The sequence below is a fragment of the Mandrillus leucophaeus genome, unplaced genomic scaffold (genome assembly GCF_000951045.1).
Source record: "Mandrillus leucophaeus isolate KB7577 unplaced genomic scaffold, Mleu.le_1.0 Scaffold651, whole genome shotgun sequence".
NCBI lineage: Eukaryota > Metazoa > Chordata > Mammalia > Primates > Cercopithecidae > Mandrillus > Mandrillus leucophaeus.
In genome coordinates this window covers 621,023-641,841 of record NW_012107042.1, presented here as the reverse complement: position 1 = coordinate 641,841, position 20,819 = coordinate 621,023, and the positions used below count along the sequence as shown (strand labels likewise).

The 20,819-nt window shown below is 55.2% G+C and overlaps 2 pseudogenes; both read left to right on the top strand.

Annotated features, from left to right (window-relative positions):
• The window catches only part of LOC105554637, a 22,666-nt pseudogene extending 9,774 nt beyond the window's left edge, over positions 1-12,892 (top strand).
• A 64-nt stretch (positions 12,893-12,956) lies between these two features.
• LOC105554636 lies at positions 12,957-20,605 on the top strand (annotated as a pseudogene).
• The last annotated feature ends 214 nt before the right edge of the window (positions 20,606-20,819 follow it).

The window sequence follows — 20,819 nt, the reverse complement described above, 5'->3', positions numbered from 1 at the left end:
GAGCTTGCAGTGAACTGAGATCCGGCCACTGCACTCCAGCCTGGGTGACAGAGCGAGACTCTGTCTCAAAAAAAAAAAAACAAAAAATAAAAAATAAAAATTAAAAATAAATAAATAAATAAAATAAAAATGTAGGCAACATTTCCAGAAGTCTGTGGACAAGAAGAAAGCAGGAGAAAGGACCTGCCCTGTGAGGAAGAGCCTTGTACTGGAGGCTGCCGAGGCTGCGCCAGTTCTCAAAGCACGGGCACAAGTAAGCAGCAGACCCACCCGTGTGAGCACCTCAGCAGAGCCACCACCTGCCCTCCATCAGTGCCGCAGGCTCCATTTATTTCTATTATTATTTTATTGATAATTTCAACTGTTATTTTAGATCTGGAGGTACACGTGTAGGTTTGTTACACGGGTATATTGCTTGATGCTGATATACCCGTGTAACAAACCTACCCGCGTGCTCCTTTCACCAAGAGGTGGCGTCTGGTTCCCCTCCCTGGAATCCACTGGCACTGTGACTTGAATGAAATGCAGCGGCAGTGATGAAAAGCAAGTTCCCAGCCTAGGTGGCCAGAGGCCTGCGTGCTCCAGTCTGCTGCACTCCAGCATCATCATGAGATGGATGCTCGTGGCCAGTCCACTGGTCCCAGGAGGAGGAGGAGAGGCACATGGAGCAGAGCCAGTCCGGCACAGCCGAGCCCAGCCAAACCCTTGACTCGGGAGGAAGCACACGTCCCTGCATTTGGGGATGGCTTGTTACATAGCAGCAGCTAACTGGCAGGACAGCAGACGAGAGCAGGAGATGCCAGGCTAAGCAGGGACAGCAGGGTGCTGGGCAACCCGCATCATCAGGCACACAGGCCCCGCCCTTGGGACCTTGGCCCTGGGGCCTGGCCTCAGGGAAATGATGTTATCACAGGAAAGTCACTGCAAAGGAAAGGAAGTAGTCAGCCCCCGGAGAAAGGCAGGCCTGCTGTGTCTCCAGGACAGGCCGAGAGCAGGGCAAATGCCATCTCTCGTGTTTATGGATCCACACGGCATCCCCCTCCCGTCCTTTCTAATGCCACAGAGCAGGGCAGGTGCACCAAGAGGTGTTTGCTGGGAGGATTAACTAGATCATTTCTGAGGCCTGGCATTTAGCAGATGCCCAACTCAACAGGAACTTTCTTACCATGTTCAAAGTGGCCATCTCCAGCCATAAGGCCTTTGTTTTCTTTGTTTTTAATTCTTTTTTATTTTATTTATTTATTTATTTATTTATTTATTTTGAGATGGAGTCTTGCTCTGTCACCCAGGCTGGAGTGCAGTGGCGCGGTCTCGGCTCACTGCAACCTCTGCTTCCCAAGTTCGTTCCATTCTCCTGCCTCAGCCTCCCGAGTAGCTGGGACGACAGGCGCCCGCCACCACGCCCCGCTGATTTTTTGTATTTTTATTAGAGACAGAGTTTCACCGTGTTAGCCATGATGGTCTCGATCTTCTGACCTTGTGATCCGCCCATCTCAGCCTCCCAAAGTGCTGGATTACAGGCGTGAGCCACCGTGCCTGGGCATTATTTATTTATTTATTTATTTTTTTCAAGACAGAGTCTCACTCTGTCAACCAGGCTGGAGTGCAGTGGTGTGATCTCAGCTCACTGCAACCTCTGCCTCCCTGGCTCAAGTAATTATTCTGCCTCAGACTCTTGAGTAGCTGGGATTACAGGCACGCGCCACCACATCTGGCTAATTTTTGTATTTTTGGTAGAGACGGGGTTTCGGCTTGTTGTCCAGGCTGGTTTGGAACTCCTGACCTCGAGTGATCCGCCTGCCTCTGCCTCCCAAAGTGCTAGGATTACAAATGTGAGTCACCACGCTGGCCTTTTCTTTTTACAATTTTTTTCCCTCTGGCAATGCCTAATGAACCACATAAACTTTTTTTTTTTTTTTTTTTTTTTTGAGAGACAGAGTCTGGCTCTGTCACCCAGGCTGGAGTGCAGTGGCCGGATCTCAGCTCACTGCAAGCTCCGCCTCCCGGGTTCCCGCCATTCTCCTGCCTCAGCCTCCGGAGTAGCCGGACCTACAGGCGCCCGCCACCTCGCCCGGCTAGTTTTTTGTATTGAGACGGGGTTTCACCGTGTTAGCCAGGATGGTCTCGATCTCCTGACCTCATGATCCGCCCGTCTCGGCCTCCCAAAGTGCTGGGATTACAGGCGTGAGCCACCGTGCCCGGCCCACATAAACTTTTTTAGTAAAACTTTTCCCTTCTCGTTCTTAGGAATTCCTAAATGGAATCTGATGGATTCACAACCAGATTCTACCAGATGCACAGAGAAGAGCTGGTACCAGTTCTACCGAAACTAATTCCAAAATGGCAAGGAGGGACTCCTGCTTAACTCATTCTGCAAGGCCAGCTTCACCCTGATACGAAAACCTGGCAAAGACACAACAGGAAAAGAAAACTACAGGCCAATATCCCTGAGGAACATAGATGCAAGATGGATGAAAGGTTTAAATGTAAGACCCTAAACTATAAAAATCCTCGAGAAATCCTGGAAAATGCCATTCTGGACATCTGCCCTGGGAAAGAATTTATGAAAGCAACTGCAACAAAAACAAAAATTGCCAGGTGAGACCTAATTAAAGAGCTTCTGTACCTGCCCCCATCCCCCCACACACACACAATCAACAGTGTAAACAGACAACCTACAGGATGGAAGAAAATGTTTGCAAACTGCATCTAACAAAGGTCTAATATCCGTGATCTATAAGGAAGTCAATTCAAAAAACAACAACCCCATTAAGAAGTGGGCAAAAGACATGAACAGACAACTTGTCAAAAGACACAGAAGCAGCCAACAAACATGAAAAAATTTCAGCATCACTTATCATCAGAGAAATGCAAATCAAAAGCACAATGAGGGACCATCTCACACCGTTAAGAATGGCTATTGTTAGTCAAAAAACAAGAGACGCTGGTGAGGCTACAGAGAAAAGGGAACACTTTATACACTGTTGGTGGAATGTAAATTAGTTTAACCACTGTAGCAAGCAATTTGGAGATTCCTCAAAGAACTTAAAACAGTTGCCGTTTAGCACAGCAGTCCCATTACTGGGTATGTATGACCCAAAGGAAAATAAAACCTTCTACCAAAAGGACACATAACACGTGTGTTCGTCACAGCACTATTCACAGTAGCAAAGACATGGAATCAACCGAGGGGCCCATCAACAGTGGATTGGATAAAGAAAATGTGGTACATATACACCATGGAATACTACATAGCCAAGAAAAGAAAAAAATCACGTTCCTTGCAGCAACATGGATGCAGCTGGAGGCCATTATCCCAAGTGAATTAATGCAGGAACAGAAAACCAAATACCACATGTTCTCACTTACAAACGGAACCGTAAGCCTTGTGTACAGATGGACATAAAGACAGGAACAACAGGCCGGGCGCGGTGGCTCAAGCCTGTAATCCCAGCACTTTGGGAGGCCGAGACGGGTGGATCACGAGGTCAGGAGATCGAGACCATCCTGGCTAACCCGGTGAAATCCCGTCTCTACTAAAAAAATACAAAAAAACTAGCCGGGCGCGGTGGCGGGTGCCTGTAGTCCCAGCTGCTCGGGAGGCTGAGACAGGAGAATGGCGTGAACCCGGGAGGCGGACCTTGCAGTGAGCCGAGATCGCGCCACTGCACTCCAGCTTAGGGGACAGAGCGAGACTCCGTCTCAAAAAAAAAAGACAGGAATAACAGACACTGGGGCCTACTGGGGTGGAGGCAGGGAGGGGCCAAGGGCTGAAAAACTACCAATCAGGTATTATGCTCACTACCTGGATTTCACTCTAGCACAGCCTCTCCTGAGGGGAAGCGCAGATTCACCTGGAGGGAGTGTGGATACAGAGGGTCTGAAGAGCCCAGCCACAGATGCAAGTGGCCATGCCTGCCGCCCTGGTGTCTGGCCACCTGCCCACCTCCAGTGCAATGGATTCCACTTTGGGTCATCCCTACCCACCTCACAGATCAAGAGACTTGAGTCTCAAATTTGGAGTGACTCGCTGACAGTCACACAGAGAATGCACAGCTGAGTTGAGATTTGAGCACAGTCTATGGATTCCAGAGTCTGTCCCCTCTGCAACCGCAAAATGATCCAGTGGCGTCCACAGAGCTGTTGTTCCTTGGGTGTGAGCTATCGCCCCTGGGACAAGGTTAGCCACTTCCTGTGCGTGACCATCAGCTACGCCCCGAGGGCACTGGGCAGAACCTCAGATCTTCATCTTGGCTCCAGGTAACGGAGCCCCAGGCTGTGAACGAGGGGGCTGTGTGAGGACGTGTTGGTGCCAGTGGGGTCGGCATTACCACGCCTCACCCCGCATCAGCTGCCACACTGGTGCCATGGCACGGCTTTTGGTGGCTGTGTGACTGTCGCTGTGCACTGCCCTACCCCGTGTTTCTCCAGGAGCCCAGGGCTAAGGTCTGTTCTGTTCTGACCTCTGATGCCTGCATGGGCTGGTGGGGCAGGAAGGGAGCTTGCTGTGGATTGCAAACAGGAAGTACAGAGCCACACGGCCAGGGGAGGGATCCAGAGGTAGACCTATTTGAGGACAGGGAGCAGAGAACACCATGTAACCAAGTTGTGTAGCTGCACACGGTGGAAGGGCTGACCTCTCCTCTGCCCGCTTCATGGGTTCCCTGAATTCTGCTGTCCTTTCTCTCCAGCCCTGCCAGGCCCCACCTCACCCCAACTCCAGGTTTCTCTCACATCCCACTGAGAGCTGCCACTCCTTAGTGAGACCTGGAACTGTGGTGGGCTTGTTGGGCGTGGGGAGGGAAGAGAGCAAGGCAGGTCCTGTCCCAGACCGGTGGAGTTCACCATCTTGTGGAAGGCCAGGCCGTGGACAAGCCATGCAGGTGACACATTCCTCTCAGTGCACGGAGGCCACGTAACCCAGCTGCAGGTGAGATGGGAAGGGGAAGGCTTCCCCGAGGAGGACAGGGCAGGCTGTGGCAGGGGTGTGGAATGTGGAGCCAGACCCCGAGTTATGTCCCTTACCAGATGTGTGGCCTGGAGCAAGCTACTGCCTGTCGGTTCTGTGAGTCTGAGGTTGTTCACCTCATGGAGTTGCTGTGAGGATGATTTGGGAGAATACATTTTGAGGGGATCATGAGCTCTGTGTGCTGGAACTGCTCATTCAAAAAGCAACCATGGGCTGGGCGTGGTGGCTCACACCTGTAATCCCAGCACTTTGGGAGGTCGAGCCAGGTGGATCACCTGAGGTCAGGAGTTCAAGACCAGCCTAGCCAACATGGCGAAACCCCATCTCTACTAAAAATACAAAAATTAGCCAGGCGTGGTGGTAGGTACTTGTAATCCCAGCTACTCGGGAGGCTGAGGCAAGAGAATCACTTGAACCCAGGAGGAGGCGGAGGTTGCAGTGAGCCGAGATCCGGCCATTGTATTCCAGCCTGGCTAACGAACGAAACTCTGTCTCAAAAAAATAAATAAATAAATAAAAGCAACCATGTTGAAACTACATGATGGGGACGGGGGGTTCCAGGCAGAGGCAACAGCATTCACAGGTGCTGCTAGGGGCGGGGAAGGCTGTGAGTGGCTCTGTGCTGGAGGCTGAGCTAAATCCCTTCCTCTGGGACTCCCAGCCTGCGGGAGTGTAGGGGTCACTCTACATCCAGAAGCAGGGGGGACCCCACCCCAGATCTGCTTTGAAGGTGGAGACACTTCCACACGCTCACCAAGAGGGCACAGAAAGGCCTTCCACACACACAGCAAGAGGGCTGTGAAAGACCTCTACGAGGAAAACTACAGACACCGCCGAAATCACAGATGACACCAACAAAGAGAGACACAGCCCATGTTCATGGGTAGGTTGAATCAATATGTTTTTTTCAGTTATTTCCAAATATTTACGAGGGATTCACACATATTATGAACATTTAATAAAATCCACCTGCTGCTCACACATGGGGCTTCGTGGGGAGAGCAGGGCAGGCTCCCAAGCTGGACTGAAAATGGCTTGAGATGTCTTTTTTTTTTTTTTTTTTTTTTTTTTTGAGACGGAGTCTCGCTCTGTCGCCCAGGCTGGAGTGCAGTGTCCGGATCTCAGCTCACTGTAAGCTCCGCCTCCCGGGTTCACGCCATTCTCCCGCCTCAGCCTCCGGAGTAGCTGGGACTACAGGCGCCCGCCACCTCGCCCGGCTAGTTTTTTATGTTTTTTAGTAAAGACGGGGTTTCACCGTGTTAGCCAGGATGGTCTCGATCTCCTGACCTCGTGATCCGCCCGTCTCGGCCTCCCATAGTGCTGGGATTACAGGCTTGAGCCACCGCGCCCGGCCCCCGCTTGAGATGTTGATTAGGAGAGTTGACTGGCCTGGGGTTCTGTTGCCACGACTCCAGGCTGACATGAGGAGCTCCCTGTCCAGGCTTACGGGCAGGTGCAGGGAGCGTCTGCGTCTCCCTGAGGGGACGGAGCCTGCCCCAGCGAGTGGGGCTACTCATTTGCCTGGTAGAGGGGGAGGAGGAGCACCAAGGGCACAACCTTGTTCCTCCATATGGGGGCTGCAGAGGACTGAGTTGGGAAGAGTAAGCATTCAGGGGCGGCTGGAGATGGCACCAGGAGGAACCAGGTGACAGCTCCACGTGCCAGGCTGGGAGGCCGATGTCCTGCTGGGGGCAGGGGCGGCCACTGGAAGAGAGGTCAGAGCAGGGCTGTTGGGAGAGCACCCTGTTGCTCCTGGATGGTGGTGATGGCAGCAGGGGCTCTGTGAAAGGCTGTTTCTGGCAATAATGGGAACCAGAGATGACAAGGACCTAGAAGGGGGATGAAGGAACAGTGCACTGGCATGAGATTAGAACTGGAGGGAGAGGCCCTGTAGTGACATAATGGCTCTCATCTCGCAGGGTCCTTGTGGAGCCTCAGTGACTTGGAGTTTGTGAAGTACAGAACCACGCCCGGGACTCAAGGGTCCACTCCCCTCGTTGGGTGGATGCCCCCCCTGGGACAGGCTGTATTCGCTTCCTGGGGCTGTGATAGTGTTCACGTGCCAGGTGCTTAAAATAACACTGACCGATTCTCTCCAGACTGGAGGTCAGAAGTCAGATTCCACGTCAGCAGGACTCACTCCAGTCAGATTCCACAGTCAGCAGCGCCCCACTAAAAGCCCAGGGGCAGATCCTTCCCTGCCTCCTCCAGCTTCTGGTGGCTTCCCCAGGCCTCCTGAGCTGGTGGCCCCTTCACATCCATCTCTGCCCCTGTCTTCACATGGCCTCTCTCCCGTGCCTATGTCTTCTGCCTTCTCTTCTCGTATAGGACACTTGTCACTGGATCTGGGGCCCACCCTAATCCAGGATGTTCTCGTTTCCAGATCCTTGTATTTATATGTCTGCAAAGAATCTTTTATCCAAATAAAGTCACATTTGCAGGGGGCATATCCTTGGGCCGGGGGGCACCGTTCAGCTCACTACATAGGGTGAGGGACAGGGTCGCCTGCCAGGGCAGGAACTCCGTACAGACCAGGAGCTCCGAGCTAGGAACCGCCCCCCTCCACGTGAGGGTGATGCCAGCCTTGGGGTCAGTCATGTGGGTTCAGAGTTCTGGGGAGCCTTTTACCTGGAGAGTTTAGATTGTGTTGGCCTAGAAGGTGGCAGTTGAAGTCACAAAAATGGAAAAGATTGTGTAGGGACTGGGAGGTGTAACGAGAGAAAGGGACAGAAAAGAAGGTTCTAGGTGGGGTAATCTGCATTTGAGGGGTCGGAAGAGGAAGAGGGTCCCACAGAGACATGGAGAAAGAGCAGGTGGGGAGGTCAGAGCAGCTCCAGCAGGGCTGTGTCCACAAAGAAAGTTCTAGAAGGTCGTACTTAACGGCACATAGAAGGGACATCATAAGACGCCTACATATGTCCCCAGCTCTGCCACAAGGAGGTCAGGGGATGCTATAGAGGGTCATTTCCAGGTGCCCCCAAGTTGAGGTTGCCCTTGGTGGCTCCAGTCAGGGGCATGATGGGACTGTGGGCTAGGAGCCCTGTTTCACTGCCTGGGAGGCTGACAAAGGCTGACAAACTGGACCCTTCCTCTGCCCTGTTTTTTCCCTGCTTAGATGCATCATTTGTCCGTCCCTTTACTCTGGCTCATGAGAACCTAATCAGATACAAATGTGGCAGGGGTGGGGTGTGGGTGCACAAGAGCAGCACAGAACCACCCTTGAGGACCTCCTTGGTGTCTGGGGGGCCCGGCCCCATCTGGAAGAAATCAGAAGTGGTTGAATTGATGCCAGGGGGTTGGAAGCCAGTGCACACTATGGTCAGGCCAGACATGGGGTGAGTGAGAGCCCCACGATCATGGGGAGGAAGGACGTGCCAGGGAGCCCCAACGTGACATGGAATCATGGTAGCCTTGAGAGCAGAGGAAGCGCCGTGGCCAGTAGGAGCAGGGGCTCCAGGAGTCTGCCTGGATGGCAGCTTCAAGTCAATGCTCCACTGAGACCTTAGCTCAGCTCTGCCGGGGTGGGAGTCGGGGGTTGGAGTCACATTGCTTTTGCTCCAGGAACTGCTCAAGATGTCACTTATTTTAGGTGCTAGAATTAGATGGGGTGGCCCTGGCTGCAGGCCTCCTGGTTTGCGTTGCATTTGTGTATCTTGGGTCGGAAGGGTGCTTTTGCTTTTGTCCTGACTGTACCGTGTGCCCTCACAAGGGGGCAGCAGGATGCTCCGGTTTTGCTTCTTGGGGTTGAAGCCAAGGTCCAGGGACCTACAAAGGCAGGGACAGAACCACAGGGGAGAGGGTGGGCCAGTGTTGCGGGGGTGAAGGAACGCCCCTAAGGAGATGCTGCACAAGAAGCTGGAGTCAGATGTGGGGACCAGGGAGGCTTTGTTTTGATGGGCGTGATCTGGGTGCTGGGAACAGGGGCTGAAGTCTGTGTGTCCCTACCACCAGCAGGATGGAGGTTCGCCTTAGAGAGAGGTGGCCCCAGAAAGACCCAGGGACCCCAGGCCCAAAGGAGAGAAGGAGGTGACACTCTGGAAACCGCTTCAGTCCAAGGCCACACACCAAATGGGAGACTTACACCCAGCCTGCCCTACTGCCTTTTCCTGAACTTATACACCTGCGCATGCATGCACGCACATGCGGATATGCACGCACACGCACGTGTACACACACACGCACGTGCATGCACATACACAGACACCCAGAGGACATAGAGTCCTCTGCAGGGAAGGCCTGAAGGTGTGCACATTTGGAGGTTGTGATGACCTTCACAGGGAGGCTGTACCTCACATAGAAAAGCCCCTCTTAAGCATTGGCAGCCCACCATGTGTCAGGGACACACCTGGAATGTTCAGGGCGCCAAGAGCACAGGGAGGGAAGGAGAGATGCTTGCAGAGCAGAGGGACTAGGAAATGGGGACTATCACAGGGACCTGCAGCCCAGGACCCCCGAGGAGGGTGGCAGAAACCTTGGCCGGGCAAGAGGTCCAGCAGCCCCTGCCCACCCCTGCCCACCTTGCCACCAGGCTCCCCTTGCTGGCTGGGCCCCCAAGGTGTGAGTGCATGGCCACTGGCTGGAACTTTCTACCCAGGTCCCCTGCCTCTTGCATGTTTGCAGGGACCTTTGCTAAAGCCAAGCCCGTCTGTGGAGAGAGAGGGGTATCGGGCCCCACTCTGCAGATGCAGACACTGAAGGCGAAGGCGGCTGAATCAAACATCCAGAACCATAGCCCCCTAGCCTCCTGCCCCCTCCCTGTCCCCCGCCAGGCCCACCCCTAAATGACAAGTCCCAGTGCTGCCTAGGGGGCTGACCCGAGCCTGCGCTGGGAGCCGCAGCAGGCTGGGGAAAGTATTTTTGGGTGAGAAATGGCTTTGAAAACAGTTTGAAAAACCAAAGAAAAAGCGTAGAAATAAACTTTGTGCCAGCCCGCCTGGTCCCAAGGCCTCGGAAACTGTGGGTGCTGCCTCCTGGTGGTAACACCTGCAAACTGCACCTCTGGGACGCTTCCCCCTGGACTTGATTTTCAGACAAGTCTAGAGAATGAGCAATTTTTTTTAATTTTTATTTTTTGGCAAAAGCTTGCGACTAGGCCCCTTTGGTCCTGGGGAACAGTAGACAGTGAGCCGCAGGGCAGGGCCTCTCCATGCCGTGGATTCCCGCCTGTCCTTTCTCACATAATCTCAAGCAAGGTTTATTTACAGCTCCTTGTCTGCCTTCCACTGGGGTGGCATCAGAGTGCCTGCCTGGCTATTCTCACCCCACATTTCTTGGGGATGTTCCCTCTTAGGACACATGGCCCTGCCTCATTGGCTGGAGTGACTGTGTGGTATTCCCTCTCGGGAACGTGCCATGCTGCATTTAACCCTTCGTCCCCTGTAGATGGAAGGCTAGGCTGGATCCAGTCTTTTGCAACCTGAACAATGTTGGAGGAATACGATTTGTGTGCTGGGGGAGATGCAGCCCTAGAAGTGAAGCTGATGCAGCAAGGGGAGCCAGGGAGGTATGTTGTAAATGGTGGGGGGTGGTTCCAAATGGCCCTTGAGAGTCCACCCCACCACCAATATGCAAGGTGCCTGTGCTCCCACTCCTGGCGTGACAGGTAGAAAGTGATATTTTTCTTAGTTCTAATTTGCATTGATTTTCTTAGGCTAGGGATTTTGAATCACATGTGTATCCTAGGGGCCAGGCAAGAGCTATGTTTCATTTTCCACAGAAAGCCTTGGATCGTTGGCCTGGGCAGAGAGGAATGAGAAGCTGGGGCACCTTCTTCATGTCCTCAAGAGCAGCGAGTCTCTGTTCTGGTCATTCAAACTCAGTGCCCTAAAAATGACCATCATGTGGCCTTGCATGGCTCTGTGGGGTGGCGGGGCTCAGCTGGGTGTATCTTCTGCTGCTCTTGCTTGGGGTCTCTCGAGCAGATGGTCCTGGGGATGGAGCCATTGGAGGCTTGGCTCTGATGCTGCGATGGTCAGGCCTCGCTTCTCCTCCAGGTGATCTCAGGACCTGTCCCTCTTCATGGGGCCTCTCCACCTGGACGACCTGAGTGGTGCTCAAAGCTCCTAAGGGAACAAAAACCAAGGGTGTCAGGCCTTCTTGAGGTGGAGGCCCAGAGTGGCACAGCCTCACCCCCACAGCACTCTCCTGGAATGAGTCCCAGATAGTCCACAAGGGAGTGATGTTGGGTGACCGAGCTCTGGGCGTAGTCTCTCAACACTCACTACCCCAACCTCAGAGTGTGGTCTGGGTTTCAGAATCTCACATTGAAACATTTGAAATGTGTGCACATGTTTAGTCTTCCTGATTGAATCAATCCAGTTCATTTTCACTTAGTAATATCTTGTAGCCCGGTGTTCTGTCTGTGCTCTGAGGGCTGGCAGTGTCTCCCCTGCTCATGCTTCCAGGGCATAGTTTGTGTTTGATTCCAGAGGTGAGTAGGAGCAAGTAAGCCTTGGGTGTGTGGCACCAAGTTTGCTGGTCCTGGGGGCTTTACTTTCCTCCTTTAGGCCTCTCTGAGCTCTGGGCACCGGACATGAAGGAAGCCACCGGCTGGTGGAGTGACACTAACTCATCCCAAGTTCCCATCTCCCCCCTGTAAATGTCAGAGTGACACTGATGACCCCTAAGAGTCCTAGCAGCTCTGTGACTAGAGATTCCTGAATCTAAGAGCGTGTGTGAGGAAGAGGGGCAGCACCAGCCCTGCGGCCGCTGTGTGGCCCTCAGGCTTGGAGCACCTACCTGGGAGTTGGTCAGACCGACCCCCAGGTGCAGCTCTGTGACTGGGAACAATATCTTAAAGACTCAGTTTTGTCATCTGTAAAACGGAGTGTGAACGACGGATGCTGTGCAACACAGTCCAGCAGGTCCTCAAAAAATGAAACAGAGTTATCATGTGACCCAGCCATTCTTCTCCAAGGTATATACCCGAGAAAATGGAAAACATTTGTCCACACAAACATGTGGATGTGAATGTTCACAGCAGCATCATTCATGATAGCCAGAAAGTGGAATCAACCCAAATGCCCTTTCCCTGATGAATGCATAACAGATGTGTCTGTCCGTTCCGCCTAAAGAGGAACGAAGGTCTAATACACAGCACGGCAAGACGTGGTGAACCCTGAAAACACGAAGCCAAGTGCAAGGAGCCAGGCACAAAAGACCACGTGTTATATGATTTCATTAATATGAAATGTCCAGAATAGGCAAATCCACAGAGACAGAAAGGAGATGAGCCGTTGCCAGGGGCTGAGGAGAGGGGATGGGGAGTGACTGCTGATGAGACAGGGTTTCTGTTTGGGATAAAAATAGTCTCAGATTAGTGGCCATGGCTGCACAACCTTGTGATGTGTTGTACATTTTAAAATGGCAAATCTGATGCTATACAAATTCTGTCTCAATTTTTTTTTTTTTTTTTTTCAGACAGAGTCTCACTCTGACGCCAGGCTGGAGTGCAGTGGCGCGATCTCGGCTCACTGCAACCTCTGCCTCCCAGGTTCAAGAAATTCTCCTGCCTCAGCCTCCTGAGTAGCTGGGACTACAGATGCATGCCACCATGCCCAACTAATTTTTGTATTTTTAGTAGCGACAGGGTTTCACTATGTTGGCCAGAATGGTCTCGATCTCTTGACCTCGTGATCCGCCCGCCTCAGCCTCCCAAAGTGCTGGGATTACAGGTATGAGCCACCACGTCCAGACTCAATTTTTTTAATGGGGGTAGTTGTCCATCATCAGAGCGGGAGGATGAGGAGGGTGCTGTAGGGGAAGTGCCCGGCACAAAGTGGGACTCGCTCTTCTCGACATGTCGTTTTAAATCTGGCTCATCTGTCCTTCCACCCAGTGCCTAGAGGATGCCCAGCTCCAGGGACAGGGAAGAGCTTTTGGGATAAGGAGAACTTCCAAGGGGAGGGCTTTTGCCTGGGCTAGGCCTGTCTCTGGCATCCAAACCTGGAGGCACAAGTCCTGAGTCACAGGGCGGCCAGGTGCCCTGATGCCCAAGGCCCACCTGGTGGCACCTGCAGTCCTGGGTCTCAGTGTGATGTCGCCTGTCCTACTCTCAAACCACAGTGGGCCCTCTGTGTCATGTGCCCTAAACCTGTGGATTCAACCAACAGTGGCTGTAAAATACTCAGTAAAGAAAGTGAATAGTTGCATCTATACTGAACCTCAGCAGCCATTTTATCTTGTCGTTATTCCCTAAACAATACAGTATAACACCCATCTACATGGCATCTATATTGTATTTAGTATTATAAGTAATCTAGAGATGACTCTAATTGTACACAAGGATGTGCATCGGTTATATGCAAATGCGAGGCCATCTTGTATCAGACACTCGGACATCCGTGGATTTTGGTATCTGTGGGGGATCCTGGAACCAGTCCCCCATGGATACCAAGGGACGACTATAAACGCTCACCCAGAAAGGTTTCTCCTTGGAGGAAGGGCCCAGTTCAGTATGCCCAGGGACATGCTCCCTGGAGCACTGTTTATCTGTCCATTCACCCATCAGCCCATCTCCAGCGCTCTCCCTATTACAGCCCTAGCAAGTGGAGACAAGAAGGCCCAGCTCATATTTCCAGCTCCCGTTTCCAGCTTCGAGGCCTTGGGAAGTTGCTGCCAGGATCGGGGGAGGGATCAACCTCCTCCAGGACCCAGAGGGCATCCCAGCCGGCCTCAGGGTCAGGAAGGAGCCCAGCCTCTCCAGGAGCCAGACGGCCAGCAGCAGGGAGATGGGGGGGATGTGGATTGCTTGAGCCTAAGGAGGGGAAGAGGAGAAAGCACTACAGAGAGGGGTCTCACGCTGTCTTGCAGCTCTCCTGGGGCTGAAGCTGAGTGCGGATCAGCTGGCCCTGGTCTACAGCACGCTGGGGCTCTGCCTGTGTGCCGTCCTCTGCTGCTTCCTGATGGTGGTGGCCTGCTTCCTCAAGAAGGAGGGGTCCCTGCTCCTGCCAGCCCTGCTCAAGGACCTGTCAAAGTACAGCCAAGTCGTCCCAGGGTGAGTGCGTGAAACTGGGGTCCTCGCCCTTCTCGCTGCTTGGGTGACAAGCCTCAGGCCATCCCTCAGTCCTGTCACTGTCCCTGCTTCTAAGTGGAGAGGCCCGGGGCTCATCCCTGTTATTCAGGCCCGGGGCTCATCCCTGTTATTCGCTGTAGCTTGATAACATCAGTTTAAGACATCCTGGCAGGCAGATACCCAGGAGAGTGGCACCCGGGAAGGGTGGGTGTGGAGTGCCGGCCCTCAGGTTTGCCTGGGCCCAGGATTCTCAGAATGCGGGCCTTCAGGGCTAAGCCCAGGAGGAGGTGTCCCCTTGGGGGGTGTGGCAGGCTTGGTGCTGTACAGAAATGAGAGCCACAACCCAGGGTAGGGACGCACGGGAAGGTGGCAAGATGGCGAGGCTCAGGAGCCTTCCTGGGCAACACTGACAGCCCAAAATACCAGGCAGGATGCGGGGCCCCGGAAACTCATCCATAGCTGGTGGGAATGCGACAGGGCACAGCCACTTTGTAAGTCAGATGGGCTGTGGCTCACAAAGCTCCGTGGCCTTGTACCACATGTCCCCAAAGTGTCACAGATATTGACCACACTGATTTGAACATTGACTTGCAAATAAAACCCGCATGCCACATTCACTGCTTGATTGATTGTCGCTCATACCCGGAGGCTGCCCAGATGATCTTCACATGGGAACTGGGGAGGAAGGGGGTTCCACTCTTCAGATAGAGATGACTCGGTGAGGAAAAGGAATGAACCCCTGATGCCCGCAGGAACATGGGTGGATCTTAGATGTGTGTTGCTGAGGGAACGAAGCCAGACCAAACAGGCTACCACCACAGGATTCCAATTCATCGGCCATTCTGGAAAAGGGCAAAGCATAGAGACAAGAGAACAGGTCAGGATGGCCAGGCACTGACAGAGCCGGGAGACTGCAAGGGGACACGCTGGGGATGAGGATGAAGGAGTCGCTCCAGGAGGGGCTGCCGTGGTGGACGGAAGGGTCTGCACATTAGTTAAGAACCGTGGAACTGCATGTCCCGAAGACTGGACTTCAATGTGTGCAAAGTGAGAAAAAGGGGAAGAAAAAAATCAACCAGAGTGAAAATGATCACTGATCCGACTGCACCCCTGTGATATTTGCATCGCAAGGAATGTGGCTTTTACTGAAAAAACTCCTAAAAACTCAGGTGTCCCGAGGAGCTCACAGATCATCTGAACCCAGAATTGTGTTCGTTGTCAGGGTTTGTAGACAAAATGAAACTGACAGCATCCAACAAAACAAAACTCCCTTTTCCCTCTTTTCTAGGCAGCAGGAATTATGTGACATCCTCGTGGCCTATTCTGCATATAACCCTGGGAGTATTCCCGGGCAGCGATATTCCTGGGCCACGAACCCATATTCACAGGCATGGGTGTCTCTCGGGGGTGTTGGCACTTCTTGAAAAGTCAGTGTTTGTGACCCACCAGGATGTAGTAGGGAGGACTCAAGCTCACTTGCTGGCGTGGACACCCAAGCAAGGGGGCGGCGCAAGGGGTCAAACTGAGATGGAAAGGTGTTGAGGCCCAGAATCCTGGTGTCACCTGCACCCAACCACCACGTCTCAGACGAAGAAATGACCTTCCCCTCCTGGTGTTGCCCCGAGGCCCAGGAGCTTGGCAGGGTCGCATGCAGATGGTCCTCACAGGAGACAGGTTTGACAAGTGGCTGAGGTGCCTGATGGGCCAGGCTCTTGTCATGAAATGAGTTTGCATCCTGAGGAAGCCTCTTCTTCACCAGAAACCTGGAAGGGATCCAATTTCCCCTTTGCCCGAACCCCGTAGGAGCCCAGCAGACAGGGAGGGGGTCACCCAGGTGGTTGCTCCTGCTCAGCCCCTGCTTTCCAGACCATTCCAGGCAGGAAGAGCCACTAAGCCGACTCCATGGGCTGCCCACATTTGGTGTGCACCCAGCTGCTCTCCTGTGCCCAGCAGGCAGCCCCTGGGCCATCACAGGACCCTTTGTGTGGTGGTCAGCACCCTGCCACCTGCCCTCATGGTGGGTGCAGTCCACAGGTGCTACTCCAGGCCTACCACAGTGGCCTCCCCGGCCTGGCCCAGGATAGGGGGCATGAGCAATCCTTGTCTGTGCCCTTTCGGGCCATGTGAGCTTGGGCGCTCGCTGCAGGAATCCCTCCAGGCTCCTTGTCAACTGAGTCATGTGTGACCTGTTCAGTCCTCATTCTGAGTGCCAGGGGAGAGGTGCAGCCTCTGCACCCCAAATCCCCGGGGACCTGTGGCAGGTGTCCCTGAGGACCTCTGCCATCTCTGGTGACGTGAGTCCTCCCAGGTGGCCTCAGCCCTCCCAGGAGACATCCTTCCATGGTGACTCTGGCTCTTGCAGGAGGTGGGCTACCACAGGGACCCGAGCCGCATCACCGCCATCCTCCTCCTGTATCTGCTGGAGGAAGATGCTTTCTGGGTGTTGGACAGCTGCTGGACAGTCAGAGGCACTCCCTGCAGGGTAGGTGGACAGCTGCCCCCGGGCCTCTCACAGCAAGGCCAGGGGACGGCCACCCTGGCCGGTGATCCCAACTTCCAGGCAAGGTGTCTTCCTTGTATCCCAGCTTGTTTGGAGCCTCCAGGATGTCCCTGCTGAGGTCCCACAGCAGCCTGGGCCTGGACAGGGACCCTCTCACCTCAAGTCAGACGCTTTTCATCCCCAACAGCAGAGGGACCCATACCTCCCCCTGGCCACCCTCTGTCGCCCAAAGCCAGCCCCGACTTTGTGCAGGCGCCACTCACCTCCCTGAGGGTCCTCCTGCCTCCCAGCTGGCTGCGCTCCCAGCCACCCTCCCTGCACATGAATGGGCCGACGAAGCCCAGATAGCAATGTCTGCCCATCCCATGTCCCCTAGCCTGACCCCACATCCAGCACCCCAGCACCCACCCCCTTCTCCCTGCTGGCACCCACCTGCCTCAGCCCTGCCTCATGGTGTCAGAGGCAGGCCTGTCCTCCTGGCACCTCGACCCAGGAAGCCACTGGGCAGCGCTTCCAGCCAGGGCCCTCCTCCTCAGGGCTGAGGCTGTGTGGTGGGATCACTGGATGGTAGAGAGGGAGGCTTTGGGGCCCGGGGTCCCCTGCCACTACCCAGCAATTCCAGCTGACGCCTCCACATCTTGGGCGTGGGCTCTGATGGGGTGATGGGTCGGGGGCTTCTCAGTATTCTACAGCCCAAATATTGCCTGGCTCCGGAGGCGCCTATCGCACCAGGAGCAGGTGCTGCAAAGTCCTTCCCGAAGATCATGAGACGCCTGGTGAGTGAACGACACCCTGGGTCCCATGGGCCAGGGGAGACTCGAGCCCCTCATGGGGCTGGCAAGAGGCCGAGTCCCAGCCACGGCCCGACCTGGGATGGGGATTCTCCATGAATTCGAAGTTGGGTGTCCTTTTCCTGCCCCAGAGGATCCAGAGGCGCTGGGAGCAGGGCTGAGCTCTGGCTAAGCAGGGCTAAGGGAAGTGTGTCCACCGGGCGTCGTGCATAGATGTGTTGGGAGACCCTTGGGCTTTGCCCCCTGAGGAAGGGTCTGCAGAGGGGCCTGGAAGGGAGGATTGCAGGGGCCTGGAAGGGAGGATTGCAGGGCAACTCAAGGGGCCCTGAGCACCTCTGCCCCTCCCTTTAGGACAAGGAAGGGCTGTGCGTTGATGGTTTCATGCTGCAGTGGCTCCTCCGGTGTTGCACTGATGGAGCAAGGAGGCACAGGGAGACCCCAGCCCATGAACACAGTGCCCAGCTGCCGCAGCCCAGGGGTCCAGCTCCACCAGGAGGACTCGGCTCACCCCCAGCCCGTAGGAGGCACAGGCAGGTCCCTGCATGACACACACACCAGGCCCTGCTTGAGAGGGGGCATCCCATGGCAGAGGCCAGGGCTTAGGCCCAGCCTTATGGGCAGACTGGGCCAGGACCCGACTTGGGAGGACCCAAGGAAGCCCAAAGTCCTCAGGAAGCCCCTCCTTCCAGAAGCCACATCACTGCTGAGGTGTGTCCCCCATGAGGAGCTGCAGGACCTGGTCTGACCCAGCTTTATAGGGGGGTCTCATCCCATGGAGAGGGGTCCCCAGCACTCCAGGGGACTGAAACCCCAGGGGGCTCTGCTCAGGCCTCCGATCCCAGCCCAGAAAGACAGGTCCTCCCACACTTGCTGTCCTCACGAAATCCTTCGGGCTCACCCTGTAACTGTGGGATGTGCTCGTCTTGGAGGGCGAGCGGGTACTGATGGCCATGGCGCATGCATCATTCAAAATACACAGGGGTAAGTCCCGTGTGCCCGAGGGTGCCTTGGGGAGCACGAGGCACAGACCCCGGCTGGCCTGAGGGACGTGTCCTTACACTGTTCCTGTGACTCTCTGCTCTGTCTCAAGGAGGGGTCTGGCCTGGTGGGCTGGGCAAGGCATGATGACACTGAGCCCACCCTGTACATGACCGAGATGAAAGTCAGGAGTGTGGTGAGCGCTTCCCTGCCCGGCCTCCCCCAGCGGTGGCCTCCTGTGCACAGCCGGACCCTGGGGTGGCCAAAAAGGACCTGGCATCACCCAGTGGGAGGTGGGCCTGGTGGAAACAGGGAGCGGACACCGATCCCCTGCAGGGAACCCTCCCAGCCTGATGCCCACCCTGTCCCTAGAGCGCCTCATGAAGCTTTGCTAGAGCACCGTCTGGGAGTTTCAGGAGCGACTGTCTCAGAGCTGGGCGCTGGAGGACAACGCGGTCCTCAGGAACCTTCAAACCTCCATGAAGGAACTCAAGGAAACACTGGGACCTGTCACCCCCAGGTGAGCCCCAGCACCAGGTCCCCTCCCGAGTCACCCTCTGGGACAGTCAGTGGTGGGGAGTGCCCTGGCCCCACCAGCCCTCCTACCTGGTCTTCCTCCTGCATCTCTTCCTCCTCTACTCTTTTTATTTGTTTGTTTTTCTGAGACAGAGTCTCGCTCTGTCGCCAGGCTAGAGTGCAGTGAGTTGATCTCGGCTCACTGGAACCTCGGCCTCCCAGGTTCAAGCAATTCTCCTGCCTCAGCCTCCCGAGTAGCTGAGACTTCAGGCACACGCCACCACACCCAGCTTATTTTTGTATTTTTAGTAGAGACCGGGTTTCACCATGTTGGCCAGGCTGGTCTCGATCTCTTGACTTTGTGATCCGCCCGCCTCGGCCTCCCAAAGTGCTGGGATTACAGGCGTGAGCCACCGCACCGGCCTTCTTCCTCTACTCTAAGGAAATAAAATGGGTCTGCCAGCCCTCAGGGCAGGCACTGAGCGCATGTGTCCTGGCCATGAGGTACAGATTGGCAATGGCTGTGGGCAGGACCCCTGACTTCCTTCCCCCACTTTCCACATTGTCCCCATCACCCTCTCAAAGGGCCCTGAAGGGCACTGGGGCAGTCAGATCCAGGTGTGGAAGTCACTGCCCCCACCTCCAAGCAGCAGGAACCCCTCATTCCTGAGTGCCCCTCCGAGGGTGTCAAGACAACAGGGGTGTCAAGACAACAAACCAGGTGGACAAGAGAATCAGTGTCCCTGACCCAGAGAGGATTTGGGCAGAGGGCACGGGGGGGATGCCCTGACCCAGAGCCAGAACCAAGAGTTCAGCCGGGCGTGGGATCGGTCCAGCCCTGGCATGGGGTGGACGGCCTGGAGGAGAGAGGGAAACCCGTGCCCATTCACTTCCCACCCACTGTGGAGACAGACCCCATGCGAGGTGGCAAGGGGGTGGGTGATAGTGAAGGTCCCTTTCACCTGAGTTCTGACTCGGGCTGCTGAACAGCCCTGAGATGAGGGCGTGAGGCAGGAAGCCCCGAGCCAGCCGGTACCCTGGGGACCATTTCAGGAGCGACCTGAGGTTCCCTGAAAGCTCCCCCACCCCAGGCTGCACACAGCCCTCACCCTGGGATCAGCAACCTGCAGGGGCGTCCTCAGTGTCCGGCCAGGGGGTCACACGGGGACCTGGAGGACTCCAGAGGCCCAGGCCTGTGGGGCCCAGCCCTGGAGAGGCCCCATGGGCTCAGTGAAGATGCCAACCATGTCCATTTTTTCCAGCAGAACTCAAGTGAGCATCCTCAAGGGCGTCCCCTGGCATTGGGCCCCTATGTGAGGGGGACAGGCTGGCTCTCCCCACCCCACCAGCTCAGCTCCAGGGACTCATGCCATCAGTCCCTCCGGGACAAAAGCCTTGTCCTCCCCCAGCTTGGCCTGACTGGGCTGTCCTCAAGGCTGAGGCTGAGGCCCAGCAGCACAAGGCGGCTTCACCAGAACCCAGGGCAGCAAGCCACTCTGTGAGGGGCCCAGAGGCTCAAGATGAGGCCAGCCTGTCACCCAGTGAGGTCAGGCCTTGTATATGAAAATGCCTGTGCTGGAACTCTATGCCACAGCGCCCGACAGACCTGGACGTTGGGAGCCCATGGTTCCCCAGCTACAATTTTGAACAGGGCTACTGTGCCCCTGTCACTTCCAACATCTTACCTGGGCAGCTCTGGAACCACAGGCCAGGCCTGGTCCAGCAAACCCCCTGGGACCCTGACACCAGGCCCTGCCTGGGCTTATGACAGAGAAGACGCAGGTCGAGAGACCCCCCCAGCAGCAAGGTGGCGCCTGCCTGCAAACCCCCCTCGGTAGAAGAAGAACTTGGAATGGAAGGAGCCCAGACGGTACCCGCCCAGCTGCCTTACAGCCCCAGATGGCTGCTGGACCTTGGTTTTTATTGCTATTTTATTGTTTGGCCTTTGGGCCTTGGGAAATCCCATTTAGTGGGGAACTTGGTCCCATTAAGGCCTCTGGAGGGAAGGCTGAGCATGGGGGCCCTGCAGCCCCAGCCAGCCAGCCTCAGGCC